Source organism: Macrosteles quadrilineatus, unplaced genomic scaffold (genome assembly GCF_028750875.1).
Source record: "Macrosteles quadrilineatus isolate MER2022 unplaced genomic scaffold, UCM_ALF_1.0 Scaffold_2__2_contigs__length_208266976, whole genome shotgun sequence".
Taxonomy (NCBI): domain Eukaryota; kingdom Metazoa; phylum Arthropoda; class Insecta; order Hemiptera; family Cicadellidae; genus Macrosteles; species Macrosteles quadrilineatus.
Window position 1 is genome coordinate 104,883,974 of NW_026542595.1, and position 18,835 is coordinate 104,902,808.

The 18,835-nt window shown below is 32.5% G+C and overlaps 1 protein-coding gene and 1 pseudogene across 11 annotated transcripts in view; both read right to left on the reverse strand.

Annotated features, from left to right (window-relative positions):
* LOC128985492 (eye-specific diacylglycerol kinase-like) overlaps positions 1-18,835 on the reverse strand; it is a 319,947-nt gene that overhangs the window by 119,419 nt on the left and 181,693 nt on the right. The window lies entirely within an intron of this gene.
* Positions 11,637-13,674, reverse strand: LOC128985571 (pyruvate dehydrogenase (acetyl-transferring) kinase, mitochondrial-like; annotated as a pseudogene).

Here is an 18,835-nt window from a genome sequence, read left to right on the forward strand (position 1 = left end):
AAGTATCATTACTTCACCTATATTGGTAACAAATATATTTAACCGTTCCGGGACTTTTCTACCACACTGTATATGAATTTGAACGGATGGTGTTTTTGGCCTCTGGGGACCTCAAAACGTAAAAGTAAATATGTCCCGGGTCAAGGTCTTACCATGAGACCTTGCGGTAATAGCTACTTCCCTATAGGGGAATTCGCTAAAACACTAGATATAAATCTGTAAAGCAATCTCAGAAAGCGACAAAAATGGATCGTAATTTGTCTATAATAAACGGTATCAGCATTTTGACACATACTTTCTCCCATAAGTTTGTCAACAACCTTTATCATGTTTAAGCGGTGAGAGTAAATACAGTATGCGGAAATGGGATTTGTACAATTTTGTTCAGAATTTAAAGGACTATAACATGCTAAAATATAACAAAATCGTTCGGGCAATTTTTGGGAAAATCCGATTTTTCTGTTATTTTGTGGAGGTTTTATGGGAAAATGACATAATTTATAATAACTTTTGAACCGTTATTTTTACAGAAATGGGATTTGTACCATTTTGTTCAGAATATAAAGGACTATAACATACTAAATGTTTATCAAAATCGTTCGGGCCATTTTTGGGAAAATCCTATTTTTCCGTTATTTTATGGGGTTTTATAGGAAATCCCCATTAAAAAAATTCTAAAAAAATAGAAAAAAAACTATCAAAACTGTAAGGACTACAAGATACTATGTTAAATCAAAACCGGATTTTTTTCTAAAATCCTATTTTTCGTTATTTTATGGGGTTTTTATGGGAAAATAACATATTTGACCATAACTTTTGAACCGTAATTTTTACAGATATGGGATTTGTACCATTTTATTTAGAATTTAAAGGGCCAAAACATACTAAACTTTTATCAAAATCGTTCGGGCTATTTTTGAGAAAATCCGATTTTTCCGGTTTTTTATGGGTTTTATGGGAAATCCCCATTAAAAATCAAAATTTCAAAAAAATGAAAAACACGCCTGGAGATACCATGGATTAGAACCTACATACCAAATTTCATCGAAATCGGACCACAGGTGTAGTCTCTAGCTCTGTACACATCCAGACACACACACACACACAGACATCACTTCGAAAACTACTTTTTTGGGTCCAGGGGGACCCAAAACGAATATATCCACTCAAAACTAAAACTCGAAAATTTTGACGAAAACAATACTTTCTCCATATACTATGGTATAGGGGGAGAAAGTAAAAATTAATTCAACTATGTTTGTTTATATTATTTTAATAATGGCATATGGTTTTAAAATTATTATTAAAAATCGAATCTATATACCGAATTAAACAATCGATAAATCGAATAATAGATGTTTGTGATATCAAATGAAATAGATACCGAGTTACTAGGAATTATATATTCTTCGATATTGTTTATCAATTCATAAGTGTTCGTGACTTAGTTAACTAGAAGTAGCATGTAGATTTTCAGTTTATAATTTAGATATTTGGCAAGTTTATAGTGGAGGGCATTGCAGTAATTGACAACAGGTCTTATAGGTATGTGTTCCAGTCTACCTGTTAGGTGTAATGAAATATATAAGAGACAAAACATTTTAATTATTTCATTTGTAATACTATCGCATCGCAAAAAAAGTTTTAACCAAAGGTTTACCTTAACAAAAGCTTCGCCTTTGGCGATCTAACAACATAATCTAATTAAACAAATAAAAAAAAACATCTTGGGTAAGTTATTAATTAGGTTTTTTGTAAAAAAGTCTCATCATAGCGTTGTTATGAATAAAATATATTGTATATGAACTAATGAAAATTCACAAATATAATCTTTTTTATACAATAAACAAGTAGAAACTATAACTATGAGTTACTAAACAAATGCATTTATTATCTAAAAACTTACTACTGCTAGAAAAAGGTCAACTAATATAAATTATAAACGTAGGCCTAATTCCAGTGAAATTTCGAAGACGAAAACATCCCTTTTTTAGGCACTAACCAGATTTTCATCTAATGAAGTTTATTTTGGGACGGGAGCTCAACTTGATGAATGTGTGTTGGCTTAAAGAGGGTAATTTATAATCGGGTAAAAGAGAGTCCTTAATTACGGAGCTGAGGCATTTGAAGCTACGACTCTCTTATCTTGAAACATAAATTGTGAAGTAACAAAATTACTGTAATAAAACTTATGCTACGTAATTTGAGTACTTTTAAGTATCCCGTAAACATAATTTAATTTTGAACGAATAATAATTTTAGACATGTGTTACACAAAGAACATAAATAATGAAATACATGAAAATTGATTAGCCTAATATTAACCATTAGTTAGATTACAGTAAAAATATACGTTATTTATATTCATCGAGAATAACGTTGATTTGAAAACTATTAAACATTTATATTTTCATTTAATTTGTTTGGTATAAATTACATAAATACAATACATAAAGAGCGGTTGGTGTATCTTAGTTTTTATCTTATTTTTTCTCCTACCCGTAAGCCTTACTTTGTAATATAAGCAAGTAATACTTTAATGCGGTAGCAAAGATTTTGGCATTAAAAAAACTTATGTGGTGTAATATTTAAAAGGATTTTAGCTCACAAACTAATTAAGACTATTTGCTCATTAACAAACATTTTTATCGAAAACTACAATCTGAAACCTTATAGAGATACATTAAGGGTATATTATACCCAATTACATGAACCAGGTTTGCCACGCTACCCAGTAACAATATAATGTTGGTACCACTGTAGTTAGTGGCTGCTCTGCTTCCTGTTGTAATATAATCCCTTCCGTTCACCTCCAAGCCGTCTGGAACATCAGTTCCTAACTAGTGTAATATACTCGAAATTGATCCAAAATCCTATAAATAAGCTCATGATACACCTTGAGATCTATGACACTTGTGAATTTTCAACTACATTTTACGTTATCAGCTGTAAAAAAATGATGTTAGTTATTCGCATTGACTATTGAATAGTCAAAGTTATTATCATCGATTATTCTTGCTTTCCGGATAAAAGTATTGATTTTGCTTTCATAAATTATTGAAAAATATCTCTCCACAAGGGAAAGTTAGATCAATGAACACATCAACATATGTTTACTTTCTTCTTCCCTAAACATAGTATGGAAGAAATATTGTTTTCTTAACATTTTCGAGTTTGAGTTTTGAAATTCATGTTTCTGGCTATTGGACTATATTGTTAAGACAATAATAGGTTTACATACCTCAGATATTTCCAAACAAAACCTAAAGAAAATAATAGGTTTTACAAACCTCCGTCAAATAGTCCAAAAATTTATATTGCTGATCAACATGATGAGCAATATTAATTGTTGGACTATTTGACGGAGGTTTTGTAAAACCTATTATTTTCTTTGTGTTTTGGGCCCCACTTAACCCTCAAAATGCTTTCAAAGTGATGTCTGTCTCTCTGAAAGAAAGTATGCTCCAGATTGCTGACACCTTTTATTTAACAAATAAGTACAACAAATTTCCTCATTATATTTTTAATATTTCCAGGGACTATAAAAATATTGAAAAGGCTTTAAACGAATACCGCAGTGAAACAGTAATGAATTGATCATAGTATATCTGCTTTTTAGAGGAACCAATTGAAGATTGGCCGAACCCAATCTTTTTTGTTTCTTCAAAACAAAAGTAGGAAGCAGACAAGCGAAACCAATTAAAAGTAATTAACAAGACTGCTCTCAAAAACTCCAACTTTTCCGAAGACCACAAACCTACGCCCGCCTTCTTTCTTACCCTGTAAAATATATTTTGATATTTTTTCAATACAATCAGACGAGGGTATCTGTTTAAACATTCCCTTGTTTATGATGAATTTTGTTTTTAGTTTAATTTAATATCCAAGTAAAATATAAGTATATAGCTCCATTAATTAATTATATATTTTTTAATATGAAAAATATTTCATGAGTAAAACCTTATTACACGTTGATTATTAATAATGATTTTATATTAGTAACCATACAATTGTACAGCCAGTAAAATAGTATGCACACAGAGGAAAATATATTTCATTAATGTGTTAACTCTCTCTTAGACTCTTTTGCTAACCATCCGGAAAATTGGCGATTTCAAAATGTATTTTTATTAATTATTACGCTATTATTTACATTTATACATTAAACCAACTCTTAAATATTATCAGGCACAATATTTTGTTACCTCTAAAATTCAAACGAGAATCTTAATCCTCTAACGTTAATGAAGTCTATAACAGCAACCTACTTACAAGCGCAATACGAGTTAATGGAGTCTTTAGGGACAAGAAACTTGTATGGGGTCAGAACCCTACATTAGTGGTGTTGTCTAACGACCGTAATCAAGCCGGAACGACCAGCGACAAGAAGACAAGTCGATCGACATGTCTTAACTTGTCGTTGAACCATACGTTACAGATCTTGTCTAACGACTGTCATCAAGCTGTAACAGCTAACTATAAGAAGACAAGTCGATCGACATGTCTTAACTTGTCGTTGAACCATAAGTTATAGGTCATGTCGATCGACATGTCTTAACTTGTTGTTGAACCATACATTACAGGTCTTATCTAACGACTGTCATCAAGCTGTAACGGCCAACGACAAGACAAGTCAATCGACATGTCTTAACTTGTCATAGAACCATATGTTAGTGATGTAGTCAAATGACTGTTATCAAGCTGTAACGGCTAACTACAAGAAGACAAGTCGATTGGCATGTCTTAACTTGTCGTTGAACCATAAGTTATAGGTCATGTGTAACGACCGTAATCAAGCCGTAACGACCAGCGACAAAAAGACAAGTCGATCGACATGTCTTAACTTGTTGTTGAACCATACATTACAGGTCTTATCTAACGACTGTCATTAAGCTGTAACGGCCAACGACAAGACAAGTCAATCGACATGTCTTAACTTGTCGTTGAACCATACGAGACAGATCTTGTCTAACGACTGTTATTAAGCTGTAACAGCTAACTAACAGAAAACAAGTCGATCAACATGTCTTAACTTGTCATAGAACCATAAGTTATAGGTCATGTCGATCGACATGTCTTAACTTGTTGTTGAACCATACATTACAGGCCATGTCTAACTACTGTCATCAAGCTGTAACGACCATGACAAGAAGACAAGTCAATCGACATGTCTTAACTTGTCGTTGAACCATGCGTTACAGGTCATGTCTGACGACTATCATCAAGCTGTAACAGCTAACTATAAGAAGACAAGTCGATCGACATGTCTTAACTTGTCATAGAACCATATGTTAGTGATGTTGTAAAATAACCGTTATCAAACTGTAACGGCCAACGACAAGAAGACAAGTCGATCGACATGTCTTAACTTGTCGTTGAACCATACGAGACAGATCTTGTCTAACGACTGTTATTAAGCTGTAACAGCTAACTAACAGAAAACAAGTCGATCAACATGTCTTAACTTGTCATAGAACCATATGTTAGTGATGTTGTCAAATAACCGTTATCAAGCTGTAACGGCCAACGACAAGAAGACAAGTCGATCGACATGTCTTAACTTGTCATAGAGCCATATGTTAGTGATGTTGTCAAATGACCGTTATCAAGCTGTAACGGCTAACTACAAGAAGACAAGTCGATCGACATGCCTTAACTTGTCGTTGAACCATACGATACAGATCTTGTCTAATGACTGTTATTAAGCTATAACGGCTAACTACAAGAAGACAAGTCGATCAACATGTCTTAACTTGTCGTTGAGCCATAAGTTATAGGTCATGTGTAATGACTGTCATCAAGCTGTAGCGACCAGCGACAAGAAGACAAGTCGATCGACATGTCTTAACTTGTTGTTGAACCATACGTTACAGGTCATGTCTAACGACTGTCATCAAGCTGTAACGACCATGACAAGAAGACAAGTCGATCGACATGCCTTAACTTGTCGTTGAACCATACGATACAGATCTTGTCTAACGACTGTTATTAAGCTATAACGGCTAACTACAAGAAGACAAGTCGATCAACATGTCTTAACTTGTCGTTGAGCCATAAGTTATAGGTCATGTGTAACGACTGTCATCAAGCTGTAACGACCATGACAAGAAGACAAGTCGATCGACATGTCTTAACTTGTCGTTGAACCATACGTTACAGGTCATGTCTAACGACTGTCATCAAGCTGTAACAGCTAACTATAAGAAGACAAGTCGATCGACATGTTTCAACTTGTCATAGAACCATATGTTAGTGATGTTGTCAAATTACCGTTATCAAGCTGTAACGGCCAACGACAAGAAGACAAGTCGATCGACTTGTCTCTAACCAGACTAATGATGTTTTATCTTACGAACATCAATAACTTTTAATGTCAAACTGTATAAAGAACATCTGATTGACATATACAAATTTTTCAGATGGAGATATCTACGTTAACGAATTACATAAAACTTATAGCTTCCTGAAAAAATATATCTGAATAAATCCTTCCGATTCTTGGTTCTTTTAGTTTTATTTCATTTCACAATAAAATAATGCCTCAACAAAATGTTAAAGATAAACCGGTGTAAACCGGTGAAATTCATTACGATTACAATAATAGGTATATCAAACAACTTAAAAAATTCTTAGATGATAAGTAGAGTACGTAATGATTGTTTTATTTATAGAAATATTAGTATGATTACTTTATTCCAATGAAAGGAAACATTAGACAAACATGTAAATAGGATTTGTAACTAGGTTTAGTTGCCAAACAGTCTCTGCCCACACATGTAGACTAGGGTCATGTTAAATCGGGTACTGCTAAATTCAATGGTTTAGAGAGACCCTAGTTGCATTTAAAGCTCAACTGCTAACACCTAATATATTTTGAATTAACATGTTTCTCATAACCCATGACTATGGCATTGACCAATGAACTAAAAGTAACCTTGAATAATTACTTTAAGAGGTGTTCAAATTATTGTATTTGAAACAATTGTTTCCTATCTGTTGGTTATACTAAACTACCTCTTCTTCAATGGAATTTGCCATGAAACATCAAAATAGTAATTACTTGGTAAAAAACTGTATATTTACGTAAAATCTGTTGTACTATCCATGAGAAATACGGTAAAATGCTAATCACCTAGTAAGTGAATAGTGTATCAAGTACATAGTATCAAGTACATAGTTGAAAATACAGTATTGCCAGTAAATTAATAAATTTACTTATACAGTACTGTTATAAAAATCATATTTCAGTAGTTGCATAAGACATACATGAGTAAAAGATAATTCCTTTTCAAAGACTGTTGAAAACATGCCAGGATAGACAGTTCTAAGCATAAAGTTAAAATTCGTTTTAGAAGTTGTGTTTCGAACGACTGCGTGCAACTGAAAGGTGTTTAAAATTGAAAGCTATTGAAAGTTTTGAGCACATTCTCAACCCTTTTAGGAATTTTCCAAACTGTTTTACAATAATATTTTCAAACGATTAAACATCTGTATTCAAAATATTGTTTGTGAAGTGAACTATTTTTACCAATCGTTACTAATTCAAGATTCGAAACAGATACTTTATGTTTGTTCTTAAGTTTTTATGATACTTTTTACAATTCTAAGGCTATGAAATGGTAGAGAAATTAGTATTCAATCCAATCCATTTCAAACCTAAATTGAAAAATAAAACAATAATTATTTTATCGATAGATTTTGTTAAATATATGCGACTAAAAGAATATTGTATAGAGATTCCAAATATAAATATACAACTGGGTTTGTCATGTTAGTACAATTATCGATCCAACGCTTGGAATTTAATTATGATATATGTCGATCCAAAACCCCCAAATAAAACTAATCTAAAAAATCTTTTTAATTAAATTCTTTTTATACATGAACGTAACAAATTTATGTTTTGGAAGATCTTAATTCGATCATATTAATAATAAAGAGAATTTTTTACTCAACAGTTTTTATCATTCTATGTCAAATTTAAATCCAAAATAAAGAAATAGTAAAAACATGTTTCGATTGAATACATTTAGAAGATTATCACCTTTAAAGTTCTAACCTTCATTTAAAAATAAATGAGTCAAACATTTTTCCTAAATAAAATGCAAGAGAGATTATATAATTGCAAAGGTAAGTTCAAAGGACTGCCAAACAGTAGGGCGTCCTCAAGAATATTCTAAATTGTCCTTAATTAGCCTTACCCTCAACTGAGGGCATGGAAATTAATTTTGTAGCCTATTAGTAGCTAAATGCTTCCAAGATTATGTGCAAACAATTTTAATTTAGACCTAGCTAAATATTGTTTTGATGATTAATCTGAAATATCTACAATATGCACAACTTAATAACATTATCCATGAAAATATACAAATTTTACATTGTGGATATACAACAATAATTTGACATATATTATTGAATGGCAACTATGTTTTTGAACTTATCTTGAATTGGATAAAGCAATATGATATAATTTCAGACACAAAACCAATCAAATGTTTGAGTTTTATGAATTTGATAAATATTTCGCGGTAGTCTCAAAATCATAGATTGCTTTTGAAACGTAATATGTTTTACCAATTCAAAGACAATTAAGTGTCAAATGCATTGAAACAAAGCAATCGAAAACCGTTCCAATTAAAATACGCTTCTGGCAAAACACACGTTTTGGCGGTAAAATTGACTAAATTTAAAGGTAATTGCACAATGCACATGCAGTTCGTTATGAAAAACGCAATAAAACTGATGAAACATATTTACGCACTTTCAAAGAAAATGTAATTGAGCGGAAGGTTTTTAAATTCAATTCGTTTAATTTAAAATTATAAAAAATATTATATGATTATGCCTATATTAATTACTTAATTACTTAGGTAAAGTTCAGTTGGATCTTACCCAAAAGTTTATAGTTGTCTTTACCACAAATAAATATATATTCTTAATGTAGATATGATACTAAGTAATTAAGATAAATCTTGATGTTTAAATACTGCACACAGTTACAGCAATACTGTTAAGTTAATCACAAATTAAAATTTCAACCTTCTCAAATTAGATTCTTTTTTGCTTCTTCATGACTTACAATGGAATTGAAATCTTGATGTAAAATTTAACTCATCTGTTACAACAATTGGTTATCACTGGTTTCTTGATGTCACTCACTATTCACTGTTACACTATAACAAGAGTATTTTAATCATATTTCAGAAAATGAAAGAGAAGAATGATTTTGTAAAAGAATTTAAAATGTAGAAATAACTTCCAGTTTTAACAAATTTTAGCTTAATAATTAATAAATGAGAATGTTTGAGGTGATTGTGAAAAATGGAAAATTTACAAAAGGTGAAATCTTTTGAGATTTTACTGTATGGAAAACATATGATAATTCAGAGATATTAATTTGACTAGTAGTAGTAGGCCTAGGTGTTCAGAAAGATAACACATGGTTTACATACAAACAAATTGAAAAGTAAACAAAGAGGATAATTTAGGAACATCTCAAAGCTGTTTATTGTAATAAATAAATGCTAACTAAAAACAAGCCTTTTAATTTACGTTGAAACTCTTGAAATAAAATGGTGGTTTAAAATTTCAAATGTACTCCAAAACAAAAATAACTAAAAGCATTGACTTCAATGGAAACACATCGTGCGATGTTGGTTGATAAAACTATTTGGCTATGTTCAATGCCAATACATAACATAACAAAAGAAATTCTCTAATTATAATTCGGAAACCCGGCAGTAGAGTTAGTGATAAAATTAGAGCGCCCATCTATTCTAAAGCAAACAGAACTGTTGTATATGTTACTTTGTCATTTCTGCCAGTGGAAAAATGTCGCACATACATGATTGACACATCTAGTTGAACTGTATAAGAACGCATGTGTCACATTTCTGATACTCATTGTTTACTAGATTATTGCAAATTGATCGTTTGAAATTAATTAAAACAGATATACATTAGCCAAAGTATGCATAACACTCAATAAACTAAATTTAAGTTCTAATGAATTTAATTCTCTAAAATGGACTGCCAGTTACAAAATATGTGCAAACAACAAGCAAATACTTGTGTTATAGTCTGTCTGAATTTAATGTGCGGTTGAAGGACAGATGTGTTTTTCCCTGCTTTCTCCCTGGCCCCAGCCCCCACCACATATTAGCATAAAGCTGGTGCTTACTGTTCATAATTTTACAACAGGTGTCACTTTGTTTGAATTTAGTGGTTTAAATAACATCGCGATTATTCTGATGGTATTTTGTGCAATTTAATATTATTCAGTCTGAATTTACTTGATTAGTGTTAATTAGAAATGGCCAAAAGGTGCCAAGATATTACAATCCAAACTAAAAACAAATTAAAATAAATCTTCTAGTTTTATTCTGTGGTAGTTCAGTCATAATAAACAAACGCTTACTAAAAACACTCTCTGCAATATAAAACAGATGATTGTTAGGGGGATTTCAGTGTAGAAAATGGTAAATGAGTGGGAGATTGCCAGTGGTAGGGAAATCACCGCACAATTATTTTAGACAGACTATAGTAAAAGGTGTTAAATGTAATTTCCATAACTTAAATGGTTCCGTTCGAGGTCGTTTGTATTCTAGATTCTAGGTTTCTCTTTAGACGCTTTTCTGTTTATTTATTTCAGTACAGTTGTGTTGTGATACGACCGAATTGGTTACTGTGTATGTTAAAGTAAATGTTCAAAATGAGGCTTAGGTAAATTCGTTGATAATAAGATGAACAAAATGACCGATTTTAACGTTCAATTCAATCCATCAACCCTCTCTATGAAACAGTTTATAGATTTCTGAATCAGTGCTTGTGAGAAGAAATCCTTTACCTTCCTAAGCAAATAGTTGCCTGTAAGATGGCAAACATTATGGAAGAGATCTGTCTTCTACATGAAAAACTTGCTGTGCATGCCATCTGGTGTGATGGTCAATGAATGGTACATCCGATCTTTCGAGGAGGTCGTTGAGTTTGAAAAAAGCTGATTTCTACAGCGACAACTTTGATAAGTTATGCAAAGCGTTGATCAGAATCTGCAACCACCATTCCGATGTTGTTCAGACAATGACGCAGGGTGTGCTTGAGTTGAAGGAATCCCATGATGTGGACAACCAGACTGAGAACAGCATTCAGTAACTTTCTGGATCGGTTTTACATATCCAGAAACAGCATTCGCATGATCATAAATCAGCACATCCTATTGTTTGGAATAGAACCGATGCACGACGCGCACCTTCGTCATATCGGGTACAATGATCCTCATTGCGACTTGGTTCCCGTAGTAAAAGATGCCTATGAAAACGCTCACTTCTTATGTGATCAATACTACTTCTCCTTGCCGGAGCTCAGTATTACAGAAGTCCTGCGGGTTTGGTAGTGGGATAAAACCAGGTATAAGTCCTTTTGTTGAAAAAAGGTTACAGCTCGTTGGCTTCGTTTAACAAAGCCTTCATGTATACGATGGGCATGTGTGTTGTTGTAGCCATCACATAAGAAGAGGCTGAACTCTCGGTGGAAGTAGTATGCCTACAGTCTTAAGATGGAGGACCGTACCCATAAACCAGCAAGAGGAACAGGTGTTGTTGACATGGACAATGGTAACTTATATCGTTAGGTAGTTATCATCCTTTCTTGTTGTGCTCAACTACAGCTCGCACTTCGTTCTTGAACATTTCAAATAGCATGTTGTACAGAATAGATGGCACTTACAATTCTGATAGGCACTTCATTCTCATGATCATTCTAATAGTGAGTTCCGGAGAGGAAGTTCCGGACAGGATAAGTAGTATTGATCACACAAGAAGTGAACCTTTTCATAAGCATCTTTTACGACGAGAACCAAGTCGAAAGGAGCATTGATGTAACCGATATGAAGATGGTGCGCGTCGTGCATCAGATCTTCTCCAAACAACAGGGTGTGCTGATTTATGATCATGCGAATGCTGATCCTGGATATGTAAAACCGATCCAGAAAGTACTGAATGCTGTTTTCAGTCTGGTTGTCTACATCATGGGATTCTTTCAATTCAAGCACACCCTACGCCATTGTCTGAACAACATCTGAATGGTGGTTGCAGATTCGGATCAACGCTTTGCATAACTTATCAAAGTTGTCGCTGTTGAAATCAGCTTTTTCAAACTCAACGACCTCTTCGAAAGATCGGATGTACCATTTATTGACCATCACACCAGATGGCAAGCACAGCAAGTTTTCATGTAGACAGATCTCTTCCATAATGTTTGCCAATCTTACAGGCAACTCTTTCCTTAGAAAGGTGAAGGATTTTTTCTCACAAGCACTGATAAGAAATCTATAAACTGTTTTGTAGAGAGGGTGATGTATTTAATTGCGAGTTAAAATTGGCCATTTTGTTCATCCTATTATCAACGAATTTACTTAAAAGATTTTTTTTTTAAATATGCTTTAACATACACAGTAACTAACACAGTCATATCACAACAAAACTGAGCTGAAATAAATAAACAAAAAATTATCTAAGGAGAAACCTAGAGTCTAGAATATAAACTACCCCAAACGGAATTATTTGTGTTATGGAAATTCCTTGTAACACCTTAAAGTAGAGGATTTACTTGTTGTTTGCTTGTTTGATCATATTTTTAACAGGCTGTGTATTTTAGACTATTAAATCTGTTAGAATTTGAATTAAGTTAATTTTTTAATGTATAAACTTGTCATCTTGGCATCCTATATTATTGTATATATTAATACGTATTATTGTATATTATTTGTTGTGTATTATTGTTTATCGTATATTGTATATGTATTAATGTATATATATTGTAAATAATGTCAAACCATCGACAGTGTCAACACTCAACTATCAACCATCTAGTAAATAAACTGTATCAAATATCTGTCACAAACTATCCCCCAATAGTTTAACAACAGCCTTATTGAAAACCCGTGTGGTTAACAATGATATTTTACCGTTTTGGGGGAGCTAAGACGAATATGTCCACCCAAAATTCAAAATCAAAAATTTTGCTGAAAAGAATACTTTTTCATGTCCCCTACTATGTATAAGGGGAGAAAGTAAAAATATTTTATGTATTTAAAAACAAGAATTTCAAAACAGCACTGCTAGGTAATGGTCATTATAAATCAAAAACAGTTTGAAATAATTTAAAATATTAAAATGCAATGGTTTTAATCCTGAAAGGTTGGAAATTTCTTTTAGAATCGTAAATAAACATAATTTAATAAACTGGAACAATCTCCAGGAACCGAGTTCATTTGCAGTAAAGTAGCATTTTTCAAATGAAAATGTTCAAGAGGCGAAAAACTCAATTCTAGCGGTTGTCTGCATTCCATCTAGTTGTTTTAGGAACGGTTTTATATTTAAAGTAATGGACCTTTTTATATCTTACCAAATGTGAACGTTTTTATACAAAACCGTAATTGTTAAAGTTTAATGTTAGGCAATAGCATCAATGTCAGTATGATATTGTTGAAAATAAAATAAAAATTTAAACACTAAGTAAGCTTAAATTATAACAAAATTCTTTGTTCCAAAGAAAGTTAAACTTACATTTTAGTCGTTTTTTCTACATAAAAATTCTTTGTATAAAATATATATTTAAGTTTTTATAAGCAAGAAAGAGAATGTATTCATTACCAAGCCTATCGACATGAACCATTTTGAAATTACAAAACATACTGAGTGTTAAGTACTACTAAAGTTCATCATTAAATCGACACAAGGGTTTATCGTGTCATAAAGTACAATGTTCCATTTAGTAACAATAGATAGCCTTGACATTAAATTTAATTAAATTATCATATTCAGTGTGCTTTATGTAACCCTAACATGTACAGGGTTGAGTTTATGGAGACCATCATGTGTAACTTTATAGCTCTGTATAGTAGATGTGAAGGTTTATAGGTCAATGAAACATGATAACACATTGTGTGACAGTTTTGCTAATAAGGGAATGGATTAAATATAATTTCATTACATCATTGGAATAGACAACCAAGTAAAATATTTTTATCAAGGGATATAAAAATATTGTTAAGTAGATTCACGATTAATCAACAGAAAAACAATGAATCTTAATTTATTGTTATTTCGACATTAGTAAATGAACTAAATATTATTTAAGTGTGGCGTCCAAGATTCTCTTTGAAATCATTAATATCTTACGCCAATATACAGGGTGTCCCACGAGAGGTGTCTCAAATTGATTACGGGATAACGGCTTAACGTACAAGGATGAAATAAAATTATTTCCCACTAAATCGACCCCAAGGAATAACGTAAAAATATTTTTAACTTTTTTCAAATACAGGGTGTGCCAAAAACTGAGGGTCACTAGTTCGAATCTCGGAATTTTGAAATGTAAACATATGTCATGTTATACATCATATTAAAGGTATTTGATAGACAAACATTTTGGCGAAAACCAAAATTAGTTATCTTTTTCCGTTTCAAAATGGCGGCAGTTTTTTTGAAAGAAATCTATATTTTTGTAATACTCTGTATTTCCTGTACCAATGCATTTAGCACTTCTCCGGTTGCATTTTTTTACTCGTTATGAAATTAGCTTTACTGTGATATGCAACAAGTAACGGTTTTTTGAAATAATAAAAATTCCAAAAAAATTATTTTTGAAAATTTGCAAATGCTCATTGTTCAAAATTTTCAAATAGCAACATATGTCAAGTGGCACATCATTTTATAGGTTTTTCAATTCCTAACAACTTTGTAATTTACACTTACTTCGTAACTCTTCTAGTTTTTGTGTAAATAACAAAAAACCTAATTTTCCTATATCAAATGCATGTTATTTGGGTTTGACACTAAAGGCTTCATTTCATTTAGTGTTGAACCATGTCCAACCCAAATAACATGCATTTGATATAGGAAAATTAGGTTTTTTGTTATTTACACAAAAACTAGAAGAGATACGAAGTAAGTGTAAATTACAAAGTTGTTAGGAATTGAAAAACCTATAAAATGATGTGCCACTTGACATATGTTGCTATTTGAAAATTTTGAACAATGAGCATTTGCCAATTTTCAAAAATAAATTGTTTTGGAATTTCTATTATTTCAAAAAACCGTTACTTGTTGCATATCACAGTAAAGCTAATTTCATAACGAGTAAGAAAATGCAACCGGAGAAGTGCTAAATGCATTGGTATAGGAAATACAGAGTATTAAAAAAATATAGATTTCTTTCAAAAAAACTGCCGCCATTTTGAAACGGAAAAAGATAACTAATTTTGGTTTTCGCCAAAATGTTTGTCTATCAAATACCTTTAAAATGATGTATAACATGACATATGTTTACATTTGAAAATTCCGAGATTCGAACTAGTGACCCTCAGTTTTTGGCACACCCTGTATTTGAAAAAAGTTAAAAATATTTTTACGTTATTTCTTGGGGTCGATTTAGTTGGAAATAATTTTATTTCATCCTTGTACGTTAAGCCGTTTTCCAGTAATCGATTTGAGACACCTCTCGAGGGACACCCTGTATAAATATCAAACGGGAGAAAAATACTAAAATTTGAGTAATATTTAGGATAGAATTTTATATGCATTATATAAAAAAATTAATTAATTTCTTAAGTGTGATAAGTTTCAAGTAAGTAGGACCTACACTTACTGTATTAAATAATAAATAATCATAAGATATTATTTTGAAAGGTAATGAAATCTCTGATTCGTATAGTTTTCCACCTTTTGTCATTCGTGATATGTGGTTCTTCTGTAGCTTAAGATGAGTTTAGAATCACTGAGTCAACTATATAGTTAATGGTGATTGTTGGGATTAGAACTGCAGTCTTCAGACCAGAACTGCACTCTAACTAATATCCCACCTTGTTGGAGGACACTGATAATTTATTCAAATCTGCATTATATGATTTACTAACAGAATTTTTACAGACCAGTTTAATCTTGAAGCAACAAACCTTTCAGCGCAGATCAATTAAATATGTTCAAGTGATAATTTAAATTGACACTTGATTTTTTTAAGTTTAAATGGACAAAATCAATGTTCTCAGTTGACAACCCAGAGTACCTAACTATTCATAGTTAATTAGAACAAGGAGTTAGTTTATGAAGACTGACAACTGTATTTGAAGTTAAGCGGAATCTCATCAAAGCCTAATTGATTTGATGGGCTTCGGATAAGCTGACAGAAGAAATTATTAACGTACCGCAATTAAATTCAAAGATACGTATACAATGGATAATATAATACTAGTGGCCTGTAGGGGCCATAGCCCCTAATTTAGACTACAATAAAAAACATATATAAAAAGACAAATATTCTAAATATGTTTTTAAAATTATCAATTTTATGTTACTTAAAATTAACAGTGTTTCTTGTTTTATATCTTGGTTTTCCTTCCGTTGGAGTCGTATATTAGTTGCTTCTGATGTGTCAATGAAATACAATTGTAAAATAATGATTAAATTTATAACACAATATATTAACAAATGGAAACGTGCACACAATTTGGCCTGAGCCCGGAGAACGACGAATCAGAGCTGAAATCATACAGCCAAACATTGCACATATTTTTTAGTTTAAAATTGAAGATTTGTTTTGTAATCTAACGAATTCTGTTATAGTTTCCATTTTGAGAACCAAATGTAAAGGTTAAAATTATTATTAATTATTATGGAGGCAACTCCCCATTTGGCAGTGGTAAGTCAGAAATACACCCTATATCTATGAATTTGTCCCTGAATTTTAAGACAGTAAGGCCTATTTCCCGGAATCTCTTTTTGTGTAGCGAAAAACGACGCAATAGCCATTGCACTGTTGTATTGCCTTATGTTTTTTATGAAGTTCGAATCATGTAAAAACAGTTAGTTCGTCATTTACTTGTGGTTGTGGCATGACCATTGTGGCAACATGCGTTGAAATGTCCATTTGTGGCCTCCTCTGCGAAGTGAAATGCACCACAATGCATGCAAGCGCTTTAAGAGGACCTAGATTGTGAGAAACAACTCAACTCATTTTCCAGCGTTCTTCTAAAGACAGGTTGTAAAACAGCTTCTGGATTTCTTTCACAGTTAGGCCCTATATGACGTTCTCTTTTGCATTTCTTAGTCTGTTGAATTCCTGGACACTCTTCCATCAGTCTTGTCTTGTCTTGCAGGTCTTCCCCTACCCTGTCTAGTTACGTCACTCATTATAAAAACGGAAAACAAAAAAAATCAAACACAATTCATTTTGAAACATTATTTACCAACATTGACTTTCGGAATAAATGTAAACATTGCAAATAAATAAGTAACAGCTCAACAGCTGATAGAATGCAGACGTTTTTCAGTCCCCATGCATTTCTTATGGTGGATATTTTACGTTATATCTCGTTTTCTGGTAACTTTATGGGAATTCTGCTATTTTTCCCGAGTCCCTGGGGTCAAGACCTTTAATTTAAGACCCCTCCCACTTTTCTGTGACTTACCAGACGTCCACAGTTTTCTGGTAAAGATTTTTTCTTACAGAATTATATATATAGACTAGCTGTACCCGCGGGCTTTGCCCCGTTTAACTTCATAAGTATTCGCATGGCTCATTCACGTCCTGGTTGAAGTTCGTTCGCTACGCTCACTCACCTTTATGTTGGAGCTCGTTCGCTGCGCTCACTTGCCTTCAGGTTAGCTCGTTCGCTACGCAAACTCGCCTCCAGGGGCCCATTTCATAATAAAGTACAAACTAATATTATTAGTAAATCAGCTGATCGCCCAATGCAAATCTAATGGAAATTACAAGTTACAAGTTGTAACTTGTAACTTGTAGTTTATTATGAAATGAGCCCCAGGTTGAAGTTCGTTCGCTACGCTCACTCACCTTTTGGTTGGAAATTAGCTGTTGTCATAAATTTAAAAAGATTAATAGTGCTGCACCCTGTTGGTAATCCTTGTAACTTTGATGTTATTGAACATCATGGAACAGAACCAACTTGTTTAATTGAAACAGCTGTTAAGAATCATTAATTCCTTTTAAATATGAAAAATCATAAGGTTAACATGGGGAACTACAGAGCCACTGGGGCGGAGCCCGAAAGGATTTTTGAGATAAGAATATGCTTTAATCGGGAATGTGAGCTATCATCATGCCAAATTTCAGCCCAATCCGTCCAGTAGTTTATGCGTGATAGAGCAACACACACACACACACAAACACACCCACACACAAACACACACACAAACTCACAAACTTTCAGATTTATAATATTAGTAAGATGTACAACATATATAAAAAAATTAGAGTCGTAAGAATTTACTCACATATTTTTTTTTTGCGAGGACTTACAGAAAAAAAAATTGTAATTTCTAATTCGTCTGAACCAAAATAAATAAAATTAATTTAAAAAAAAAGCTATTTTTATTTCCGAGCTAAAAATCTTTGAACGGTACCTCGGGTCAAGCTTTAATAATATAACATATAGCATAATAAAAAAAATTTATGGTTTTAGACAGATTTTCCTTATAAGTGTTTAAATGACTTATTTTGAAAAAATGCCGCACTTCTGTCGACAGAAGCAAAACAAGGTAAAAGCTGATTAACAGGAGACCTTTGCGCAAATTGTGTATTTTAATCAAAAGATTGATAATTGGTGCCAGCTGGTAAAGGTGGGATGTCTACACTAGTATCCAACAGTATTATACAGAATAGGTATTTCGCTCGCACTAAGATAAAAACCTAGGCTAGGGCCACACTTGGCGACTTTGTCGCGGCGACAAAGTCGCTGCGTCAATGAATGAAAGTGCGTAGCATTAAATTAAATGGAGGCGGCCACACTAAGCGACTCGCGACCAGCGACCAACGG